The sequence below is a fragment of the Astyanax mexicanus genome, chromosome 15 (genome assembly GCF_023375975.1).
Source record: "Astyanax mexicanus isolate ESR-SI-001 chromosome 15, AstMex3_surface, whole genome shotgun sequence".
NCBI classification, from domain to species: Eukaryota; Metazoa; Chordata; class Actinopteri; order Characiformes; family Acestrorhamphidae; genus Astyanax; species Astyanax mexicanus.
The window spans coordinates 15,049,627-15,067,551 of record NC_064422.1 but is presented as its reverse complement, the minus strand read 5'-3'; the positions used below and the strand labels follow the sequence as shown (position 1 = coordinate 15,067,551).

General features: G+C 41.4%; 1 protein-coding gene and 1 long non-coding RNA gene across 17 annotated transcripts in view; both read right to left on the bottom strand.

Annotated features, from left to right (window-relative positions):
* rpl38 (ribosomal protein L38) overlaps positions 1–17,925 on the bottom strand; it is an 888,922-nt gene that overhangs the window by 38,426 nt on the left and 832,571 nt on the right. Inside the window, exon 1 of one of the 16 annotated variants that reach the window (XM_049464420.1) lies at positions 11,364–11,367. The exons of the other annotated variants lie outside the window; for them this stretch is intronic. The gene's annotated coding sequence lies outside the window, so the exon portion shown is untranslated. Of the gene's footprint in view, positions 1–11,363; positions 11,368–17,925 lie in introns of those variants that run through there. 16 annotated transcript variants of the gene reach the window in all.
* The window catches only part of LOC125781170 (uncharacterized), a 37,062-nt gene continuing 22,421 nt past the window's right edge, over positions 3,285–17,925 (bottom strand). The window contains exons 2-3 of the long non-coding RNA XR_007424307.1: positions 8,276–8,418; positions 3,285–4,629 (exon numbers count right to left, since the gene is read on the bottom strand). This is a non-coding gene — a long non-coding RNA (uncharacterized LOC125781170). The remainder of the gene's footprint in view (positions 4,630–8,275; positions 8,419–17,925) is intronic.

The following is a 17,925-nucleotide window of genomic DNA, read 5'->3' as shown; positions in this document are numbered from 1 at the left end:
GCGTCAAAATCACTTTCAGAATCAGAGACTGATTTCTGAAGTGGACTAGTATCAGTCATATACAGAGTCAAATTCAGCATTAACTGGATTTATGAATCAGAATTGTTTTTACAATGAGCTGGAATCTCAGAATCAGAATTAGAGTCAGAATCAGATTCAGAATCATACACTGAATCAGATTCAAAATGAGGCTTAGATTTAGAAAAGGAGAGTCCTAATCAGATTTAGAATCTGAGTCAGAATTCAAAAAAATACGAATTATTGCCTTAAATTTAGAACATTTCACTTGCTAGGATTTAGGTCTTTGCAGTGTATTTATAAGAGTTTGTCTTACCAAGAATTGTAAGCGTATGGATTACTTAATTTTTATTTTACTTATGTTACACTGCCTGTTCAAATAAAAAAAGTCACACACTAATATTTAGTTGGACTGATTTTAGCTTTGATTGCTGTGGTATTTTTTCAATAAGCTTCTGCAATGTCACCAAGATCTTGCGTTAATGATGGTAGAGTCTGACCGCTGCTCAGATCCAGCCAGAAATTGCCACAATCATTTTATTTTATTTTTTAAGGTTAGGAGATGTTTATACAAATTTTAAGCAGGACTGGTGTGTTTCATTATTTCAAAAGAACACATTTTAGCTATTATTGGAAAAAAATAAGGTTTAGGTTTAGTGGCTCTTTAAGAAATACTGTGATTTGTATCAGCGAGTGTCTGTCTTGTGTCTGGCCTGCGTGACACTGTGGCGTATCCTCTGCTGGAGAAACTTTGAGGAGAATTTTAAGTGGCTTCTCCGGTCTCCTCTGGTATCCGGACAGGCAGCAAGATAACGTCACAAGTTTTAGATTTAAAAATAAGGGATATTTTCCTCTGTCCGCTTAAAGTCGTCCCACCAGCCCAACGAAGTTTCAGTATCCCTTATATTTTAAGACAGGTTTAAAAAAAATCTAAAATAACCACATGTGAACCACTTATAAACTACAGTTAGATCATCAGAATCTGAAATGTTGTGGACATTCCTACATATGTCATTCTTTTAATACAGCCAAATTAAATACCCTTTTCTATATATTTAAAAAAGTTAAGATTTCATGTCTTTTTTGGCATAAATGCACTCTTTTCTATTATATATTTTTATTTATTTAATAGATTTAAAATTGAACAAAGGGTGCACACATTCTGCAAAATGACTGTAGGTGACCTAAAAATAGTATCATGAGCTTTTACTAAAAGGACATGGACCAGATATATTCCATCAGTAAAAATTAGTCCTAAGGGGCCTACACAATTAATAATTTTTAATTAATACTTCTTTCTTTTGATCACTCCACCCCTGATCAGTTCAGTTCATTTCGGTCCTCTCCACATTTCTAGTTAAACTGAGTCACAAGCTGTAATTTTTTTATTTTAAGAGGTTTAATCTGTGTGTTTTATTTCGGAGACGAGTATTTTTAAGCAGCTATCAGAAAAATCTCATCACAGTTTACATGATTAGCCTACCGTTACCTTTCTTTTAGAAAAATCGCTGTATATCCAGATCTGTTTTAACAACAGCTGCTCCGACTGGCTGCCTGAACTCACAGCGACGAGGGGCTTCCCCACACTGACCCTCCTTTGCAAGCTGATTGGCTGTTTCTACTGAAAGGCGGGACTTTCTCCTTGAACCGGCTCCACGATTGGTTAAGAGACACCGAGCGGTCAGTGCCCTGTCTCCTCAATAATATATATATTTTTATTTTAATATAATACGGGAAATTTATGGGAAAATACTAATACGGGAGGACGGCGTAAAATAGAGGAGTAAAATACGGTAGTTTCCCGGCCAAAACGGGAGACTTGACAGGTATGGGACAGAGCCAGAGATTCAAACACAGAAAAGGAAAGATTTAAAATAAGAATTCAAATCTCTCTCTCTCTCTCTCTACTTTTCTCTTTCTCGCTTCTGCAGCTTCACAGTGAAACAGTAATTCACTTTTCAGCCAGTGTGTGTGTATGTGTGTGTTGATGAAACATTTTACACAACTCGACATTTTCTTTGAAAGATTTGTAGCTCTACGCTCCTCTTTTGCCTCTGCAAATCAGACACTTTGATTTACATCAGATCTCATTTCCATAATTCAGCCTTTGTGACGGTTATGAACAATAACCCAAAACAAATACTAACAAAACCCCCAAAACAATACACAACATTTACATTTTAATGTGCGGCGCCGTCACAAACTACAACACATTTACATACATATTACTGCGCCCGAGTCAAAGAACCCTGTTCCAGAACTACAGCTAAAACCACAATAAACTTCACTTGGTCTGTACTCTGGATTTGGTGTATATGGATGTATGTGAATGTCAGATAATTACAGTAACATGCTGTCAGAATAAAGCTGCAGAGAAGAGTCTCTGTAGAGAAGTACAGGGGTTGGACAATGAAACCGAAACACCTGGTTTAAGACCCCAATACACATTGTGCACATTGAATTCTGCCGTGATTTGATCAGCCGTGGGTTTCATGTTTTTTGGATACAATCAGGGTTAGCACCCGAACATCCCTTTCAGACAGCTTCCTCTTACAGCGTCCACAGTTAATCCTGTTGGATGTGGTTCGTCCTTCTTGGTGGTATGCTGTCATTACTCTGGATATTGTGGCTCTTGATACATCACAAAGACTTGCTCACACTTGGTCACAGATGCACCAGCAGGACGTGCACCAACAATTTGTCCTCTTTTGAAGTCTGGTATGTCACCCATAATGTTTTGTGCATTGCAATATTTTGAGCAAAACTGTGCTCTTACCCTGCTAATTGAACCTTCACACTCTGCTCTTACTGGTGTAATGTGCAATTAATGAAGATTGGCCACCAGGCTGCTCCAATTTAGCCATGAAACCTCCCACACTAAAATTACTGGTGTTTCAGTTTCATTGTCCAAGCCCTGCAGTTCCAATAGAATAGGACTATTGGACCTTAAAAAACAAAAAAAAAAAAAACAATGAACCTGCTGGCAGCATGCCTAATGCCAGACATGAGCTAGAGGGGAATAAAACCCTCAGTATTGAGCTGTGGAGCAGAGGAACTGTGTTCTGGAATGACGGTATTCCATCCAATACTTTTGGATGAGATGAGTTGGAGAGTTTGGGATGGGATGAGATGGTGTGGTGAGGTGATCATCCACCAAACTGACCTTGCTCCAAAATGTAGTAAAGTAATGTTTTCTGGACAGTAAATACAATTACTGCAAACTCTTTTTAATACCTTTGATTTCAGAATGAACTGTCACTGTGCAGATGTCTCAAAATTGTATGCATACTGTACAGAATATACAGTATTGTAAAAAAGTATTTGCCCTCTTATACATTTCTGTTGTTTTGGCATTTAATATCAGACAGGCATCATCTATCAGTTTAGAAAAGGTTACAAAATCATTTATAAGGATTTGGGACTTCAGTAAACCACAGTAAGAGCTATTAATCACAAATGGAGAAAACAACACTGGTGAACCTTCCCAGGAGTGGGAAGGGCATGAACAACTCATCCAGGAGGTCACAAAAGAACCCAGAACAACATTTAAATAACTGCAGGTCTCACCTGCCTCAGTTAAGGTCAGTGTTAATGATAATAAGATAGAGGTTAAAAATGGTCTCCATGGGAGAGTTCCAAGGCAAAAGAAAACAACAGCCTGTTTTACATTTACAAAACAAAAACACCTCAGTGATCCCCAGGACTTTGGGAAAGTATTCTTTGGACTGACGTGACGAAAGTGGAACTTTTTGGAAGGTGTGTATCCCATTACATGTGGCGTAAAACTAACACATAATTAAAAAAAAAAAAGATCATCATACTGAATGTAAAACATGGTGGTGGTAGTGTGATGGTCTGGGGCTGCTTTGCTGCTTCAGGGTTTGGATAATGTGTTGTAATAGATGGAACCAGGAATTCTGCTGTTTACCAGAAAATCCTGAAGGAGATTATCCGGCCATCTGTTCATGACCTCAAGCTCAGGTGCACTTGGATTCTGCAGCAGGACAATGACCCAAAGCACACAAACAATTTCACCTCTGAATGGCTGAAAAAAAAAAAAATGAAGGTTTTGGAGTGGCCTAGTTAAAATCTAATTGAGGTGCAGAGGGATGCTTTTAAACAGGACATTTATGCTTAAATCCTTCCAATGTGTCTGAATTAAAACAATTCTGAAAATTTTAAGCTTGACTGCAGTTGTTGCCGCCAAGAAGACCATTGAAGGACACACAAAAAAGAAGCATAATAAATTATGCAGACAAACAGATACAGGACTACAGAATCTGTATATTTAAATTATTTCACTCAGATGTGTCTAACTGTTATTTCTGACTGTACAGTATGTGATTTTAACAAATCGGCTTCAGTAGACGATGGTAAATCAGGTTGCTGTAAGGGCAGAGATTGCCGGCGTCTGGTTCCTGCCTCCAGCAGACACAGCGATGTGATGAAAGTGAGGGAGATTGATGGGCGGAGAGGGTGAGGGAAACACTCTGGATATCTAAAGCCGTCAGCCGGTCATCTTTACTGTTACCTTGAGGACTCTTATACCCCGTATTTCAGCCTGAAGACTCTCAGAGGAGCAGCTGCAGATCCAGGGGAACCAGCCTGCAACTTTTAATAAAGAAAGAGTGGCATTTCAGAAAGTTACTGAAAAAAAACAAGGTTCAGAACCAACATAAATGGAAAACCTTGATGTTCTATAAAGGGGCTTTCAGTGGGTACTTTTGGATAGTGTCCCTCTTGGTGAGAAATCTTTGGCAGCTAGACATGCCTTTATGAGTCACTTAAATAATAGCCTTCGAAAAGGGGTACATCACTGAACTGAGAGAAGCTGGATGGTCGTTTTGACAAATAGCAAGCTATCAATCCCTAAGTCATTCATCAACCAGCCACCTTTGACTTCATTTGCAGTGCTGTCATAAACGAGAAACCTTTAAAAGACTGCAATAGACCGGAAGCATATTGTCTTTAGAAACTAATCCAAAACCATTGTGGGATTTGACAGCACTCAAGTTTGAGTATGGTGGTCATATACTTAACGTTTCAATCCTACCTTTTCTGTGGAGCAACATACTGCCCCAACCGCTGGTGTGGAGATCTTATCTGGAGATCCATCATATATGAGAGTTAGTCACCCCTAGTAATCATATAAGGGACACTAACAGCTCAGTGATACTGCAGCACTTTCTTGGCCTACTTATTACCAGATGTATTGTTCATCGAGCATTTCTAGGACCAGTTGGGACAACAGCTACAGCAACCAACCAGTGTGCAGGATCTACTGACCCAGCTGCAACATCTGTGGTGTAAATATGCTACAGGAAGCCATACGGAATCTGTATGTCTTCAAGCCCAGTAGCATCAATCGTACAAACAGTTTTACAGTTTTCTTCGTTGCGTTTAAACATACAGCTCTGGAACGAATTAAGACCTCGTCAGTTTCTGAATCAGTTGTGTGATTATGTTATGTTTGAGTAAAATGAACATTGGGGTTTTATTCTTTAAACTACGGACTTCTCCCAAACTCCAAACAAAAATGTTGTCATTGCATGTTGCATTTGCAGAAAATGAGAAATGGTCAAATAATGTGAAGAAAACAAGTTCATATTCATAGTTTTAGTTTAAAGACTTCAGAAATTTATATTTGGTGGAATAACCCTGTGTTTTATCACAGTTTTCATGTATCTTGGCATGTTCTCCTTCACCAGTCTTACACACTGCTTTTGAATAACTTTATTCCCCCCCCGGTGCAAAAATTCAAGCAGTTCAGCTTCCTCTTGATTATATTCCAGAGGTTTTCAATTTGGTAAAATCAAAGAAACTTATTATTTTTAAGTGTTCTCTTATTTTTCCAAAGTTGTATAATAATTCAGTCCATTTTAACACTCATCATCTCGGAACATAATCTGTACGTCTTATGCAAGTCAACTACTTGCATTTAGGTTTTTTTCGTCTTTGTACATTAACTGTGGAGAAACTGTGTTATTTAGTAAAAGCGTTCCTCCACCTTTTCTCTCCGTTATTCTGTGTTTGACCTCACGGGTAAATGTGGAGCTCACTCGGCTGAATGACTGGATCTAGCTCATTTTGGATACAAGGCCAGAGGAGCTTCTATTAGGACTTCTCTAAGAAAGGGACATCTTTTCCATTTCTGTACACCCACTAAATGAATTATGGTACTTAAAGGAAGCCTAACCTTTTGACAGACTCTCAAAGATAATCATCAAAAACTTTATGTGAAAAAAGGATGCAAGGTAAGAAAAAGTTTATATATTTTATAAGTTCAGCAGACGCTATATCTCACGACTAACTGCTGGTATTATATGTCAAAATGGCAATAAAACTTTTAGAATGTACAGATTTGGATGAGGATTTTGGTTTTGTAACACCACAACTTAAAGGCGCACAATGCAACACTTTTCAGTTAATTAATGCATTTGAAAGGCGCTGAGTGGTCCAGCGGTCTAAAGCGCTGCCACTATGAGCGGGAGGTCGCAGGTTCGAACCCCCGCTCATTCAGCTTTGCCATCAAGCTTCCGGCGCTCAGAGGGAGCACAATTGGCCCTGCTCCCTCTGGGTGGGTAGATGGCGCTCTCTCCCCACATCACTAAAGGGTGATGCATGCAGCACAGGGCATCTGTGAGCTGATGTATCGGAAACGAGTCGCTGCGCTTTCCTCCAAGCGTGCTGTGATGCTGCTCGGCAATGCTGCATCAGCAGCAGCTCGAAAAGAAGCGGTGGCTGATTTCACATGTATCGGAGGAAGCATGTGTTAGTCTTTACCCTCCTGGTGTGTTGGGGCATTACTACATTACCCACTCATTAGGAGTGGTAATTGTCAGTTTAAATTGGGGAGAAAATGGGAACACACAAGTCTTGGGCATTGTGGAAGTCAGTCTTGCTTCATGGCAAATACTTGAGGCAGGCTAGATGCTAACGACTCAAATCACGATGGCACTAGCTGTAGACAAAGAAACTCATCATAAGCTAGGCTTATCGTGACAGATCCAGCGAGAAAACATTGAAAGTCCATGTTGGAGATGCAAGAAACAGGAAAAAAGCTCTCGAAAGGGAGAAGAGCTGCTCCGAATGGCGAGAGCTAAAAGGCTAATGCAATTGTAAAAATCACTTTGATGGTTTCTCTCTTTCTGTGCTTTCACTATGGTAGTCGTTGTATGTAAAGGAGTTTTTTTTTTTTTTACTATTTTTTGGATGTTATCTGTTGCTGGATAGTTGTGACTAGTAGGGATGTTCATTTAGATAGTTAGTTAACTAGCTAGCTAGATGACTGCCTTTCTATCACTTGCTTTGTTGCGAACTAGCTTCATAAGCGAAGTTCAGTCCAGGTATGTGTAGCCATAATACTCACGATACTAGTCTGTCTCTCTAGACTAGTCTTTACTGATGACCCTAGAATGGTTTGATATTTGTTATATATATATATATATTTCTGATTGTATTTTACTTTCAACCAAACAATGCAAAAACTCTTTTCCATTGGGAGGAACTGGAGGAACAGCAGCGCGGCAACATTTTGGCCCAGGCTGTAGGAGGAGCCTTGTAAGAAGACTAAGAAAGGGTTGCATAGTGTCAATGCATGGTCAACCTCTGTTACTACATCTATCTGTTGAGTTTTAATATTAGTGTCTAAGGTCCAACTGAAGGATTGGCATCAGTCCAGTTTTAAGTCTGAGCAGTGAAGCTCTGGCCCCGCCCTCCTCATCTCTGTCTCTCTCTCTCTCTCTGTTATGCACTTTAAGCTCTTTACAGCTGTGATTGAGAGCCACTCAGAACCGGAGCAGAACCCTCACACTCCAGCGGCAGATAAAACACCAGCGTCCCGACAGCTCGCTCGCCCATCCTAATTAAAAAATCCGGGCTGGGCCGGATCCGGTCCCGACACTCCGGCTGTATTTCAGAGAGCATCCTCCAGCTGTGAGTGACAGCGCAGCTAAATCTGCCCTCATTTTACTCCACATGTGTAAACTGATTTTCTGCTCTGTGTGTGTGAGTGGGGTGAGACAGAGAGAGAAGGAGGGAGGGAGAGAGAGGTAAAGAGAGAGAGAAAGAGAGGGAGAGAGAGGAAATCTAATGCAGACTGAGAGACATTCAGACTCCTATATTTCTCCCAGGACTGGAGGGGCAGGTGGGTAAAAGAAATCCTGACAGTCTGACGTCTTCAATCCACATCTCTACAACACACACACACACACACACACACACACACACACACACACACACACGTGCAAAGTCTCACCTTCTGGATTTAGAGTTTGCCCTTTAAACCCCAGAGCATGCTTTGGTCAATGGTGGACAGCCAATAAAACAATTAGTCAAACCATCCAGTAGAGGACAGGATCTGGATCTCTGTTTCTCGTTCCGTCTCATTGTCGCTCACTGCTAATAAAATAATACAGAAAATCAGTTTAGTAATTTAATACATACAGTACAGGCCAAAAGTTTGGACACACCTTCTCTTTTTCAATGCGTTTTCTTTATTTTCATGACTATTTAAGTTGTAGATTCTCACTGAAGGCATCAAAACTATGATTGAACACAGTTTTATGTACAAAAAAAAGGTGAAATCACTGAAAACATGTTTTATATTATAGTTTCTTCAAAATAGCCAACCTTTGCTCTGATTACTGCTTTGCACACTCTTGGCATCATTCTCTCAATGAGCTTCAAGAGGTAGAGTCACCTGAAATGGTTTTCCAAAAGTCTTGAAGGAAGGAGTTCCCAGACTTGTTGACCCTTTACCTTCACTCTGTGGTCCAGCTCACCCCAAACCTGGATTGGGTTCAGGTCCGGTGACTGTGAAGGCCAGATCATTTTTTGTACATCCAACTCTACATGTGTTCATTCATAGTTTTGATGCCTTCATTGAGAATCTACAATGTAAATAGTCATGAAAATAAAGAGAAAGTGTGTCCAAACTTTTGGCCTTTAGTGTATATCAGTAAACGTCACATTATGATTACAGAATAAGTAATTAAAAAAGGTTTAACAGAATAAAGAAATGTGGAATGACTATTCGGCAAACAAAGGTCACTGTCTTCCTTTCTATTTATTTGTTGTAACTGCTTATTAATTAACCTAATCAACCATTAATAACCTCCTTTATTAACTATTTATAACTTGTTTATAAGAGAGTCTTGTTTTAAAATGGTACCAAAAGTAATACAATTCACAAAATAGAATTTTTGCAAGAATATTAAACAGTTAAAGCTGTATCATGGAAAGACAAAGACAAGTCAACACCTCCAGAAATGCTGCCGTCTTCTCTGAACCAAAACACCATTTCCATTTTGCCTTAATCCATTTTAAATTAAGATGGATTTTTTTCACCCAGAGAAGAAGTTGGTGTTTCTGGATGGTAGAGATACAGCTTTAAACTGAAGATTTATTTATTTATTTTTTTACATTTTTGAGCTCATGCAGTGATTTCAGTACAGAATCAGTACAGCCTGTTTTTAATGCAGCACCACCTGAGGGCCCAAAGATCACCAGCATCCAGTACTAACAGATTTACTATACAGATTTCTCCAGACATTCTGCTTAAAAAAATCTTCCTCACATAGGGGACAAAAAGTGAAAAAACATGGCTGGTAGGTGTTTCTACTAAAGTGGCCTGTAGATGGAAGCACAGTGTTATTATTGACTCTCAGAGAATTACATCACACCCTAAACTATCACATTAAAGGTGAGGAGGCGGAGCTTCCAGCACACGCTTTGCTTTGTTAATCGCTTTAACAGACTTCATAAATGGTCTGGGAGGCGGGGTTAAAGGTCAGGGCTTTGGGCTGACCGTTGAAAATTCAGAAATGAGTTTGCTGCCAAACGTCCACCAGAATGACCTTTGCAGAGGGACGCTGTGCTCTCCTGTCGGCCAATCAGCTTCTGCGGAGAACGGGGGGTCAAAATATAAAAGGTGGTCTTTACTAATTGGACGCAGGGTTATTTGTGTCGACAGGGTGATTCCAGCTGTTTGAGCTCAGAAATGAAGGTTTTAATTTCAACCAAATATTACAGCATTTTCTCACGTCCCTCTCATTACATCAATCTATATAGTCAAAGAATAGCATATATCATATATACATAAATACATAAGTAAAATAAATATAACATAACATTACACTCTACGCTGATCATAAAGTGTTACCTAGGATGGCTTGGAAACACCCACACCTGTATAAGTGGTGAGGTGTTATCTAGTGAGTGAATGCTCATGGCAAGGCAATGTGAATTATGGGAGCTGTGCAGAAAAAATGTCATAAAATGTAATATGTCATAAAAGTTATTTTCACTTAGTAACGCATCACTCTAATCTGACCACTTTTTCAGTAATGAGTAATCTAACACGTTACTATTTCCAATCCAGTAATCAGATTAAAGTTACTAATTCAAGCAAGTCACTGTGTGGCGTTACGATTGTCATTTTCCTTAATAAAAAAATATTGTAGCTTCTGATGGGAAGCGTTAAAAAGACAGACGAGAAAGACGTTTACAGATGCTGCTTTATTGCTGGAAATGTTGGCCGCAACCACACCAAAACAACAACAGGCTAGCAAGATAAAAGCTAACAGGCTAATATTTCATTTTTTTAAGTTTTCTTTTGTTTCAAAACTATTATACACAAATTGTTCTGGCTCACAGAAAGAGTAGGTCATGTGGTGAATGAGGTGAGGTCACCGAATGCATGTTTTAAACACAGAACATCACTGCAGATTCATTACAGAATATTTTTTACTTTCTTCTTGCGTCTCTGGGAGTGACGTCTGGCCTGTGCGACACACACCCTGGAGGGAGAGAGAGATGCACATGTTCTAGCTAGAAATACAGACACTATTCGGAGTTTTTATCAGCTAAAAATGACAATATCAAGGTTGGTTGTTCACTCTGTGCTGGTGACAAACCTGAAGAAACGTTTGGTGTCGCAGCGCCACACTTACAGAACAAGTCCCAAAGGTGCAGAGAAGCTTCCAGTAAAGTGAGTTTTGACAAAACTAATGACAATAGTTATGTTGAGCTGACAGTAACTTAAAAGTACTTTTAAAATCAATTAATCCATAAAGAAACTAGGTTACTTTTTAAAGGGATAATCAGTAATGAGATTACTTTTTTTTTAAAGTAACTATTCCAACACTGTGATAACTACCCACAGTGGACAGAAGAGTGGGTGATATTGATGGTGATCTGCGACTACTGGCTGGAATTGTCCGTATAAACAGACAAGCAACTCAGACAAAATCTCAGACCCACAAATCCACATTCAATGCAAGAGACTACCACAGGTCAATGCAATGTTCTTTAGGTTTCATAGATTTTTCGCTCCTGCCTTTCAAACAGCCTGAGTCCACCATGGTGTAAGTAAGTGTGTGTGTGTGTGTGTGTGTGTGCGTATGACACTCATATACAGTACATATCTCACTACAGTATAATATACCAACCAATTTCCCACTATATACATACATACTATACATTCATTGAAATATTTACTTGTTTCAGTTTCAATTTCATATCTCTCTCCTTTATTCTCAGTAATTCAAGTGATTAGCATGCTAACAGCTATTCTCCCTCTCTCTCTCTCTCTCTCTCTCTCTCTCTAATTAATCAAGCCTCTCTCGCCCTGTTAAATACACATCAGGCAAAGGCAGAATGTCACCAAAACAAATGCCCGACAACTCCGTCTTAGAAATGCCAATACCATCGGTCCTCAGACGAGCACAGACACAAACATCCCCAAGAGAAAAGCTTTTAGCATGCTGTGTGTGTTTGTGTTCATCTAAATATGAAACTGATTAAAATGAAGACTGCTCAGTTCATATGTTGTATGCTTTTGGGCATTAGGGTATTTTGCCCACTCTGGTGTAAAGATGTATCTGCAGGCAGCATACTAATGACTTTAATATTATAAATACTGGGTAAATGTAATGTTTGAAATGTTATGCACTTTTAAAAGAGTTAATCTGTAAAACTACAGCTATTAGGGGTGTGACGAGACACTAACGTCACGAGACGAGACACGATACAGGGTTCACGAGAATGAGACAAGGTTTAAGAATAAAATTTTAAAGAAAACGTCAAAAATGATAAATGGCTTGAAAACTAGAGTTTTATTTGACAAAATCATATAACGCAAACTTAACAGACTGGTTTCTCTCACACATTGATTCTATAGGAAATAGAAATAAAACATTTCTAGGTCTTATATAGTGCAAACAATAAGTGCAAACCACAACCAGTCATATTAAGACTATGGTTTGTGTTTTTTTCTTCTAAATCTCTTGTAATTAAACTATGCATAACAATAACCAGTCATATTAAGACTTTGCTTGAAGTGCAAACAGAGACAGAACATTTTTTTTAATACAGTACAGAGCTAAGGGATTATTACACCTGCCTATGAAACAGTCACATGTAGGATTTACTTACAGTATTTACATATGGTTTGTGTCTTGTTGGTCACTCTGTTACCGTTTATTGTTTCAACTGGGGCCAAAATGCAGCCAGACACACAACTTAAAAGTAGCAGAAACATCTTCTATACAAATACCTGAATTTTCCTCTTCTGCTGAGAGCTGCTCTTACTGTTCAGCCACCACACTCGCTGCTATTGCTACTGTGTTGCCAGATCCTGCTTAAAAAGTCCACATTAAACGTTTTTTTTTTACCCGCGAGACAAGTTAAAGCTTGACGAGAAATATCGTCACGTATTAATCGTATCCTTCCTCAAAAACATGATGTTGAACAATCTTTGTTTTTTTTTTTAGGTCATTTAAGAGTTGTGTTTTGAGGCTCCCAGGTTGCCACTCTTTAAAGAAGATGCCAAGAGGAAGAAGAACTTGTAATTGGCCACTTTTGACCTTTAACCCTCTCTCAAGCATGTTTATTTGGTGGATTATTTCCTGTTCATTTTTTCTAAATATGTTCTCTTCTTAAAATAAACCTAGGTAGGCTTAATCTTCACTATTCTATGTGGACCCTTGCTGGTTGTGTGGCTCCGCTGCTTCCTCCACTTCACCCAGAATACCCTCCTGTGCATCATCTCTCCTCTTCAAACTCAGCAGCCAGAGCGAGCATCTGTGTTTCTCTACTGGAGTTAAACTAGGCCCATCCTCCTCCAGCAGCCCCGACTAAATCCCTCAGCTCTAAACACTCCCAGCAGGTCCAAAATCACACAAGCAGCCATTCACCATCCAAACCAGACAGCCACGCTTTCAGCAGCCGAGCCTGTTTTACATGGTTTTGGGGGGAAAAGCCCAGTGTGAGTAACCTTAGCCTCGCTGTGGTCGACCTCAGTTCTGCCAGCCAGGAGGAAGATGGGACTGACTGATGCTATTCATTAAAAATTTATCCTCTTCCATCAAAAACACCGGGTTTTGCAACAGATTGACACTGAAGGACACAGTGTGGGTGTTTCTGTTAGAAAAAGGAAACGAGTGAAGAAAATTCTCCAGACATCCTGTATAAATCTCGCAATTCATATCTCATCCTATGTAGCTTAAAAAGCATCTGTGTTTAAATAAAGTGATATAAAGTTAGGCTGTCTTTAACCACTATACTTTACACTCATAGTTTATTAGAAACACCAACCACCCTGTGCTTCTGCATTTCCACTCACTGGCCACTTTATTAGAAACACCTACTGTACCTAACTAGAGCTTCTACTGACTGGCCACTTTATTAGAAACACCTACTATGACTTGAGTCCCCTCTCTAGTGGCCATTTTATTAGAAACACCTTCTATACACACCTTGCGATTCCACTCATTGGCCACTTTATTAGTATTATCTCCTATAGCTACCTTGTGCCTCCACTCATTGGCCACTTTATCAGAAACATCTACTATACCTACCTTGTGCTTCCACTCATTGGCCACTTTATCAGAAACATCTACTATACCTACCTTGTGCTTCCACTCATTGGTCAATGTATCAAAAACACTTCCTATACCTACCTTATGCTTCCACCGAGTGGCCACTTTGTTAGAAACACCTTCTATACATACCTTGAGATTCCACTCTTTCTTTCTTAGTAACACCTCCTATACCTACATTGTGCTTCCACTCATTGGCCATTTTATTAGAAACACCTACCCACCTTGTGTTTCCACTCACTGGCCACTTTATTAGAAACACCTCTTATACCTACTAAGTGCTTCCACTCATTGGCCACTTTATTAGAAACACCTCCTATACCTACCCTGTGCTTCCGGTCACTGGCCACTTTATTAGAAACACCTATTCCTACCATGTGCTTTCACTCACTCATGGCCATTTTATCAGAAACACCTACCTACCTTGTGCTTACACTAACTGGCCACTTTATTAGAAACACCTCCTATACCTACCCTGTGCTTCCACTCACTTGGCCACTTTATTAAAAACAGCATCCAAACTTGTGCTTCCACTTACTGGTGGCTACTTTATTAGAAACACCTCCTATACCTAACCTGTACTTTCACTCATTGGCCACTTTATTAGGGGCCCCTACTGTACCTTGTGCTTCCAAACACTGGTCACTTTATTAGGGGCCCCTACTGTACCTTGTGCTTCCAAACGCTGGTCACTTTATTAGGGGCCCCTACTGTACCTTGCGCTTCCAAACACTGGTCACCTTATTAGGGGCCCCTACTGTACCTTGCGCTTCCAAACACTGGTCACTTTATTAGGGGCCCCTACTGTACCTTGTGCTTCCAAACGCTGGTCACTTTATTAGGGGCCCCTACTGTACCTTGCGCTTCCAAACACTGGTCACCTTATTAGGGGCCCCTACTGTACCTTGCGCTTCCAAACACTGGTCACTTTATTAGGGGCCCCTACTGTACCTTGCGCTTCCAAACACTGATCACTTTATTAGGGGCCCCTACTGTATCTTGTGCTTCCAAACACTGGTAACTTTATTAGGGGCCCCTACTGTACCTTGCGCTTCCAAACACTGGTCACTTTATTAGGGGCCCCTACTGTACCTTGCGCTTCCAAACGCTGGTAACTTTATTAGGGGCCCCTACTGTACCTTGCGCTTCCAAACGCTGATCACTTTATTAGGGGCCCCTACTGTACCTTGCGCTTCCAAACGCTGGTAACTTTATTAGGGGCCCCTACTGTACCTTGCGCTTCCAAACACTGATCACTTTATTAGGGGCCCCTACTGTATCTTGCGCTTCCAAACACTGGTAACTTTACTAGGGGCCCCTACTGTACCTTGCGCTTCCAAACACTGGTCACTTTATTAGGGGCCCCTACTGTACCTTGCGCTTCCAAACGCTGGTCACTTTATTAGGGGCCCCTACTGTACCTTGCGCTTCCAAACACTGGTCACTTTATTAGGGGCCCCTACTGTACCTTGCGCTTCCAAACACTGATCACTTTATTAGGGGCCCCTACTGTATCTTGCGCTTCCAAACACTGGTAACTTTATTAGGGGCCCCTACTGTACCTTGCGCTTCCAAACATTGATCCCTTTATTAGGGGCCCCTACTGTACCTTGCTCTTCCAAACGCTGGTAACTTTATTAGGGGCCCCTACTGTATCTTGCGCTTCCAAACACTGATCACTTTATTAGGGGCCCCTACTGTATCTTGCGCTTCCAAACACTGGTTACTTTATTAGGGGCCCCTACTGTATCTTGCGCTTCCAAACACTGGTAACTTTATTAGGGGTCCCTACTGTACCTTGCGCTTCCAAACACTGGTCACTTTATTAGGTGCCCCTACTGTACCTTGCGCTTCCAAACGCTGGTAACTTTATTAGGGGCCCCTACTGTACCTTGCGCTTCCAAACGCTGATCACTTTATTAGGGGCCCCTACTGTATCTTGCGCTTCCAAACACTGATCACTTTATTAGGGGCCCCTACTGTATCTTGCGCTTCCAAACACTGGTCACTTTATTAGGGGCCCCTACTGTACCTTGCGCTTCCAAACGCTGGTCACTTTATTAGGGGCCCCTACTGTACCTTGCGCTTCCAAACGCTGGTCACTTTATTAGGGGCCCCTACTGTACCTTGCGCTTCCAAACGCTGTTCACTTTATTAGGGACCCCTACCGTACCTTGCGCTTCCAAACACTGGTCACTTTATTAGGGGCCCCTACTGTACCTTGCGCTTCCAAACACTGATCACTTTATTAGGGGCCCCTACTGTATCTTGCGCTTCCAAACACTAGTAACTTTATTAGGGGCCCCTACTGTACCTTGCGCTTCCAAACGCTGGTCACTTTATTAGAGGCCCCTACTGTACCTTGCGCTTCCAAACACTGATCACTTTATTAGGGACCCCTACCGTACCTTGCGCTTCCAAACACTGGTCACTTTATTAGGGGCCCCTACCGTACCTTGCGCTTCCAAACACTGATCACTTTATTAGGGGCCCCTACTGTATCTTGCGCTTCCAAACACTGGTCACTTTATTAGGGGCCCCTACTGTACCTTGCGCTTCCAAACGCTGGTCACTTTATTAGGGGCCCCTACTGTATCTTGCGCTTCCAAACACTGGTAACTTTATTAGGGGCCCCTACTGTATCTTGCGCTTCCAAACACTGGTAACTTTATTAGGGGCCCCTACTGTACCTTGCGCTTCCAAACACTGGTCACTTTATTAGGGGCCCCTACTGTACCTTGCGCTTCCAAACACTGATCACTTTATTAGGGGCCCCTACTGTATCTTGCGCTTCCAAACACTGGTAACTTTATTAGGGGCCCCTACTGTACCTTGCGCTTCCAAACATTGATCCCTTTATTAGGGGCCCCTACTGTACCTTGCTCTTCCAAACGCTGGTAACTTTATTAGGGGCCCCTACTGTATCTTGCGCTTCCAAACACTGATCACTTTATTAGGGGCCCCTACTGTATCTTGCGCTTCCAAACACTGGTTACTTTATTAGGGGCCCCTACTGTATCTTGCGCTTCCAAACACTGGTAACTTTATTAGGGGTCCCTACTGTACCTTGCGCTTCCAAACACTGGTCACTTTATTAGGTGCCCCTACTGTACCTTGCGCTTCCAAACGCTGGTAACTTTATTAGGGGCCCCTACTGTACCTTGCGCTTCCAAACGCTGGTCACTTTATTAGGGGCCCCTACTGTACCTTGCGCTTCCAAACACTGATCACTTTATTAGGGACCCCTACCGTACCTTGCGCTTCCAAACACTGGTCACTTTATTAGGGGCCCCTACCGTACCTTGCGCTTCCAAACACTGATCACTTTATTAGGGGCCCCTACTGTATCTTGCGCTTCCAAACACTGGTCACTTTATTAGGGGCCCCTACTGTACCTTGCGCTTCCAAACGGTGGTCACTTTATTAGGGGCCCCTACTGTACCTTGCGCTTCCAAACGCTGTTCACTTTATTAGGGACCCCTACCGTACCTTGCGCTTCCAAACACTGGTCACTTTATTAGGGGCCCCTACTGTACCTTGCGCTTCCAAACACTGATCACTTTATTAGGGGCCCCTACTGTATCTTGCGCTTCCAAACACTAGTAACTTTATTAGGGGCCCCTACTGTACCTTGCGCTTCCAAACGCTGGTCACTTTATTAGAGGCCCCTACTGTACCTTGCGCTTCCAAACACTGATCACTTTATTAGGGACCCCTACCGTCCCTTGCGCTTCCAAACACTGGTCACTTTATTAGGGGCCCCTACCGTACCTTGCGCTTCCAAACACTGATCACTTTATTAGGGGCCCCTACTGTATCTTGCGCTTCCAAACACTGGTCACTTTATTAGGGGCCCCTACTGTACCTTGCGCTTCCAAACGCTGGTCACTTTATTAGGGGCCCCTACTGTACCTTGCGCTTCCAAACGCTGTTCACTTTATTAGGGACCCCTACCGTACCTTGCGCTTCCAAACACTGGTCACTTTATTAGGGGCCCCTACTGTACCTTGCGCTTCCAAACACTGAT